Here is an 8081-nt window from a genome sequence, read left to right as displayed (position 1 = left end):
AGGGCTACAACTTTTGTTTTTGAATCATCTCAAAATTCCTTCTAGATCAAAATATATAGGCTTCTCGAAATCAGACCAGTGAACCTGCGGATTCTTCCTCACCGCGGACCGTGGACCATTTTCTGCCTCAGCGGTAATCCCACCGCCCCCAGCGGTAAAACTTCCGCCCAGCAGAACCATTGCCTGAGTTTTGGTAATACTCGGACTCTCAAAACTCACCCGAAACACACCTGAGGCCCTCGGGATCTCAACCCAAACATACTGACACCTCTCATAACATCATTAAAACTTAGTCGAGTCTTCGAATCACTCAAAACAACACCAAAACACCAAATCAACTTCGGATTCAAGCTTATGAACTTAGAAACTTTCAAATTCCACAAACAACGTTGAAACCTATCAAATAAAGCCCGATTGTCCCCAAATTTTGCACACAAGTCGTAAATGACATAATGGAGCTATTCTAATTTTCGGGATCGGATTTTGATCACGATATCAAAAAGTCAACCCCTCGGTCAAACTTCCAAACTTAAATTTCTGTTTTTAGCCATTTCAAGCCTAAATTTACCACGGACCTTCAAATACATTTCGAACATGCTCCTAAGTCCAAAATCACCCAACGGAGGTAACCCAATCATCAAATTTCAAATTCGAGATCGAGTACTAAAAGTCAAAGACTTGGTCAAACCTCTCAAATTTTAAGCCTTAAGCTGAGAACCATTCTTCCATGTCTGTTCTGTTCCACCTAAAACCAAAACCGACGATTTACATAAGTGATAATACATCATACGAGGCTAGTCATGCCCGAGAACCGACGAGTGAAATGCAAATGCTCAAAACGACTGGTCGGATCGTTACAGCCGAACTCTGATTTTTCTTAGTATTCTCCCACTACGACGAAGTACTACTAATATTACCTTACGGTATTGAAATATTAGCTACTTCCTAATATAGTGTTCACTGTTCAAACATCACTCCCACTCGACAACAACATATTTTGTCTATTAACGTTCTCCCACTACTTAAATGCAATGGAACGTCAATTCCGACGTGTGGGTTTTGATGTTCTTGAAACATCTAGTTATTTCTTTGCCTACTTCCTGTAAAAATTGGTTTACTTCTACGAACATGGTTTATTGAACAATCTTTATCTAAAAAGTGCATTTGTTTTAACAATTGCCTTATTTTCGTTAGGGCAATAAAATAAACCTCCATTCGTTTTCTTGGATATTCAATAAACATGCACCTATCCATTCTTTGTTCCAACTTACATACATGTTTTCCCTTTCAGCATATGTGCTGGACAATCCTATATTTGAACATGCTACATGATGAGCTTACATTCAATCCACAACTCTATAGTTGTCACAGGTACTAACTTAGAAGAAATCAAATTCAGAATGTAATTTGCAGTTTCTAGGAAATATTCCAAAAACGAATAAGGCAAAATTGAATAACACATCATTAATCTATCCATGTCCCAAAGAGACTTATTTCTTCTTTCTACCACACCACTCTATTATGGAGTTTACGTGTAGACAATTGAGATGTGATCTCTTATTCTGATAAGTAACAAAAGAACTTTTTAGATATGTGCTCGCCACTACAATCAAATTGCAGTTACTTAATATATTTCCCTTGTGCTTTTCCGTTTCAAGTCTTAAAAATCTTGAATTGCTTAAATCATTAAGACTTACGGTGCATCAAATAAATATATTAATATCTTGAGTAATCATTTATGAACATCACAAAATTACTCAAAATAATCTCTTACCAGTATGTTCTTTTAACTATACAAATCAGAAGGGATTCATTCTAGCTTATCACTAGCTTTATTTCCTTTTGAAGGGAAACATCCCTTAGTCAAATTTCCTTCCAAACGGGATCCATAAGTTGGTAGTGCCTCTACTTTCAATGAACCTTAAGGTCCATCCTTGACCAACTTGAAATCCTATCCAGATTAATATGACTTAGATAAAGTGCACAGATCAGTTTTACTCAATTTCGAAGAACATATTATCTTATGAGGTAGACTAATATTGTTCTGTTCAGGAGAGACATTATGTACAATAACAAGATCATGCATTCATGTAACACAAGAGATAAAATGTTCATCAAGCTCAATAACTCAAGAGTTATACGAAAAATAAAATAAATATCCATCTCTTGCTTTGCTCAGAAACTGGAATTAGATTCCTTCTAACAAAAGGATCATATATTGCATCCTTTAAATTAATGTCTTATCACTATCAAAAGAAAATATTAATAAGTAATACGACAAATTGCATAAAGTTATTATAGCTGAGATAAAACTTCAAATAGATCATAATAAGTCAAAATACTGAATAATAAAATTCAGACTGCATTCAATATATATACATACATGCATCTCGAATAACAAATTTCGACGGGAAAAGAATCATTCATGCAAAGTATATTATACAATACAAAAATTATACAACCCAGAAAGAAACAGAACCAGCTCAAATGGAGAGTATACTGTTATTTTCAGACAGTTGTATATAACCATTTAATACTAAAATTTCAAACACACTACACATATATGTATTTATGCATCTTGAATAGAAAATTTCGATGGGAAAAGAAATACCCATGCAACATACATATGTAATGCCATATTATTCACTCAAATAAATTAAAACAGACCCAACTCAAATGGAGAGTATACTGTTAATTTAAGCCAAGTGAACATCATAATTAATAGCTCTAGTTCCATTGATCCAACATGTATACTCAGATGGAGAGTAAGTACATGATACCAATAACAAGTATTTTACCTAGTGAGCTTACAATAAATTTATCCGATATGGACGAAGACCTAAAGTCGACACATTAATTTACACTCACTTGAAATTAATGGTGGAAGACCATAAAAATATATTTATATCACCACTTAATCATGGTTGCATTATAATTACAAAATTGATTCAACGTGTAAGCTCAGATGGAGAGTCAATACATGTTATCAACTACTAGTAATTATACTCAGTAAGTTCATAATAAATTTATCCGATATGGAGGAAGACCTAAAGTCGACACATAAATTTATTATCTTACTATAAATAAATAGTGGAGACATAGGGGTTAATTCCTATCACCACTTGATGACAACCACGAAATTTTCTCTGAGGATTAAGTTCCAAATTTCACAAAATGCTCAAAAACCCATCTAGACAGTCACGAAACACTAAATCAATGTTATTCACTGCATACAACAAGTATTAGTTACTGGGGTTTTCAGATAGACTTACCAAGTTTCAGGCCAACTGGTGATCATAAAAATCATGATCTTCAAAACAACAACCAAATTTGAAAAGCTACCATTTAGTATTTTTAGGAATTTAAAACATGGCATACATTCCAACCATATATCAATTAGCGTAAAATAAACATGCGTCATCATGTTTCAGATTTAGCAAAATAAGACTGACATAAAAAAAATGATTTTTCACTATCTAAATCACATTTTAATTCCGCAAACTACCAAAAAACCCCATCTAAATGACCCTGCACTACCGAAAAACGACATAATTCACTGCATAGCTGTAAGTATTTCTTATCAGGTCGTTCCGATGAATCCACCAAATTTCAAGTCAAGATGATGATCACCAAAACTAGTCCAAATTCGAATAAGTCTTTATAGGCGAATTTAAGATTCAACCAATGTGATTTACATTCTTTCCATATATCATATTAAGTTAAATCATCATGTGTAATCATGTTCCAGATTTAACACAAATAAAAACGATATATAAAGAATAGTTCTTCATATTTAAAGCTTATTTAATCCAATAAACTGCTTAAAACCCCATCTAAAGACCTCGAAACACCAGAAAACAACGTGATTCACTGCATAGCAGTGAGTGTTTCTCACCAGGTCATTTTTAATGGATCTACTAAATTTCAGGTTAATTTGAATTCATCGAATTCATGACCTCCAAATCCATGACCAAATTCAGAGATTTACCGTTTTAGGCATTCTCGTTGATTAAAATAAATATGATCATGCTTTCTATTATCCTTATAATTATTCCATGAGCACGTGACATTGATTATGTCCTTTCTTTGGATAAGATGCACAAAATCTCCTCTTACATTAAGTTATCCCCGTTTTATACACATGAGAATCTGAGATATTAAATATTCCTCCTTTTGGGTGAAAACCTCAATCTCCCTTCTCATGATTAATTTAGTGTTATTAAGAAATTTGGATAGATAAACCATAACCACTAGCTTATACTTATCAAAGACAATTTACACATGGTACATTAAAAATATTCAATGATTCAAATAAATAAACCATTTAGTGGATCCTATTTATTTATCATAACTCTCAATCCATGTGTTTATATAGTCATGCATGTATAAAGCTATTAAGAAATTTTAATGATTTCTAATAAACAAATCACCTTAGTGATAACCATTTATTAATCAGAAATATAATTCTCAATCCATGTATATATCATTGCACATGTATAAAATATTAAGAATTTTCAATGATTTTAAATAAATATACCACCTTAATGATAACCATTTATCAATCATAACTTCTCAATCCATGTATTATATCATCTCACATGTGTAAAACTTTAAGAGTTTTTAATGATACCCAATAAATAAATTATCTGGATATTACCTACTTATTAACCATAAATTCTTAATTAAACACAATAATAAAGAAACAGAGATACAATGCCCATATGATTATAACCTTCTGTGAGCCACGGGTCCAACACTTAATCTACAAGAATTCAGTGAGACCAGGACCACTAAGTTTCATTACTTACATAGCTTTTCAGAAAGAAAAATAACTCAACCAATTTGGAACCCAAAAACGAGTAACTTCCGCCGCCGTTATAACCAAAATAAGCGATCATCCTTTTTTCTTTTTCTTTTTCTTTTTTGCTTTCATTATTTGTATTGCTTCAGGCCAAACAATTACTACCAGACACTATGTCTAAAAGTTTGAACCAACAATATAAACAAGATAAACAACTATAACACTTTTGGGAACAAGTATTACATAATTAAAACTTCCATCGCTGATACCGTGGTTGAAACTCGACAGACACTCTATCGTGAATCATATAAAATTATTGAATATGAACATATAACATGTGGATTATCTATTTAGATGCAAGCAGGCTTTGATACCAATTGATGGAAAACAGGTATGAACAGCGAAAGCAAATAGTCAGGATCACTTGCATGTAATATAGACAACATGTAATCACAGATTTTAATCAAACATAAAATCGATACTTATCTCTTCAAGCGTGACTGCAATCGCCAAAAGACCTTCAAGCATGAGCAAAAACCATCCACGAGATCATCCTCCAGTTCCACGGTCTTCTGCTGTGTGACCCGAATAATGTCCGGAATTAGCGAAACTCGTGTGGGAGGGTCCTTTAGGAAAACCGTGTAGTAGAACTCTTGCCTCCTTATGGAATAAGACCTCTTTATACAGCCACAGGTTTTAGGGTTTAAAATATTTTCCTAAACCTGTTGGGTCTTCCTTTTCCACCAAGAAATATAATTCTATTTAATTCCTAATTATTCGGTCACAGCAGGGACCGCGGTATTTAATTAACGAGGCTTCCTATTATGGACTTAATTCGAAATGTCCGAATTAATACTACCATAATAAATTATGAATTATTCAACTAAAAATTCGTAACTGCACTCCTCAGTTCAATTTCTAAATTCTTCCATTAAAATTTATTTAACTCTGCATGTTAAGATTCAGATACTAATCGAATAAATTAAATTACTGACAATTTAATTCATTGATTATTTCCTTTAGACTTTCGCTTAACTTATTTCATGTTACGGATACAAAATCCACCTGCAGGGTTTACACATAAAAACTTATAAGCTTTCATAAAGGTGTATCATCAATCGCTAGACCGAGACATGGATTCCATCAACTAATTATTACTTCGCCGATGTATATCATCATTGTCCAATTCACCAGGCATATTGACCCACAAAAGAATCTTTTCATTTTAATAAATCAAAACAATAAATAATATACACAACTAATAATAATTATTTCAAGATTAAGAGTATAAGTATATATAATGGATAGAGAATTTATTTTATTAAGTCAGTATAAATACTTATCTCTACTTGGTCCGTTCAATACATACAAAATGTACTAGAACAAGAAGTCGGAATTAAACCATTCCCATAATCAAGATAAATTATATTTAATCTTGTGCTACAATCATTCCTGATGATTTGTCCAATTCCATCATTAGATTGTGAACATGATCTTTATACTTATAAGAACCGATGGTTTAATCTTCCGTGTATAAGCTAAACTCTATACACTAAATCATCTACTATATAAGCAAAGGACACAAAGGGATATATGATCTATTTAAAACTTTATTAAAATTAAATAAATAATTATTCCATAATAAATACTATATCCAAACCAAAATCCATGGTTAATAGTATATATCCCAACAATCTCCCACTTAGACTTTTAACCATGACAATTATTAGAATATACTATATCTAAATGCATGGTTAATAGTATATGCCCTAACACAAATATAAAGCAGCCACGATTTTTCTATTTTGGATAATTTTTCTATACTGCAAATATACTGCAAATATTTCTTCTTTCACTTTATATTTGTGTTGTCTGTGCTCTTCAAAAAGATTGAGAATGCACTTATGAGTAGATTTTTCATTCTGAATTTTTCTTTCTGAACACAAAATATAAATTCCTTTGCCGTTTCCTTTATTGATTTCAATGTTATACCTGCAGCCTTGAGGAACCTAGCTTCAGAGCACTTTCACTTGTTATAGTTGAAGCCAGTATTTGAACTTGTAGCTGAAATAGTCAAGTTTGTCTTCCATGGCCAAATAGTTGGTCATGGATCTAAACTTAATGTTGGGTTTTCACTATTGTCATTTTTTGCAGTTGTGAAACGCTTCACATTCTGTTAAATTTTATTTTGCTGCGGTGATTATTCCATTATTGGTTTGACACATCATTTTTTCATATTTTATGGCCTACGATAAAAATATCTTTTGATATCTAAAAAGAATGCCAGATCTTGACCCATTATGTGGTGAATGACATGAGGCTATCTGACTTGGCGGTTGACATAGACAAATAATTAAAGGGATTAACTGCCACAGTGGAGGGTCGTTAGAGTTATGGGCAATTATGCAAACTTTGTTAACGGTAGGGATAAATTTGAACGAAAAGTATAACGGGTTGCAGAAATAAAAGATTATACCATAGTAGAGGGGCAATTTTGGACATTTTCCCTAAAAAGTATTTGAAAATTTTCATACAGATGGTTAGTGAGGAGAGATCTGCATAGAAGAAAAACATTAAGGGTCTTTGGGGTTATCCCAATATAAAATTTAGGATTAAATTTGATCAGTATTTAATTGTGGGTATTAGTAAAAGCAGAATAAAAGTTAAACCGAAATTATGGAATTGTTCTTCCCATATAAAATGCGGATCATCTATCCTGGTTATATTCCCACAATTCTAATTTTGAGACAACCTTATTTTTGAACAGACGTATTTTAATATAGTGTCTACTAGGACAAGTATAAAAATGATGCATAAAGATTTCAACTTGACAGTTTGGCCGAGTGGTCTAAGGCGCCAGATTTAGGCTCTGGTCCGAAAGGGCGTGGGTTCAAATCCCACAGCTGTCACTTTTTGTCATTTTTTAACAATACAAATTAAAATCAAACAAATTGTTTTCAAAAATCTCTCTTTCAAAGTTAGTCGTAGAGACAAACATTTGGTCAGTAATTCAGTATGAAGAAGTAAATTGCTATGATATTATAATTTCAGCAATGAACATAAATACAAATCAAATCGTTATAATAAATTAATACTGCTTATACAATAATAGCCATAGCCAACTCAAACAATTAACTAGTTAAATAATAACAATGCAATTCTAATCTTAACACCCTCCCTCAAGTTGGAAGGGAGGTACTCACTGTCAACTTGTGAAGTAATGAAGAATGTTTGATGCCTGTCAAGGATTTAGTGAGTATGTCTGCTAGATGGTCGTCTG

At 32.5% G+C, this 8081-nt stretch overlaps 1 non-coding gene across 1 annotated transcript; it reads left to right on the top strand.

Annotated features, from left to right (window-relative positions):
• On the top strand, positions 7631-7710 carry TRNAL-UAG. Its single transcript has one exon. It is a non-coding gene; the product is annotated as a tRNA-Leu (tRNA).

This window comes from Nicotiana attenuata, chromosome 1, assembly GCF_001879085.1.
Source record: "Nicotiana attenuata strain UT chromosome 1, NIATTr2, whole genome shotgun sequence".
NCBI lineage: Eukaryota > Viridiplantae > Streptophyta > Magnoliopsida > Solanales > Solanaceae > Nicotiana > Nicotiana attenuata.
Note: the sequence above shows the minus strand (reverse complement) of the source record. Positions and strands in the feature narration are given on the sequence as shown.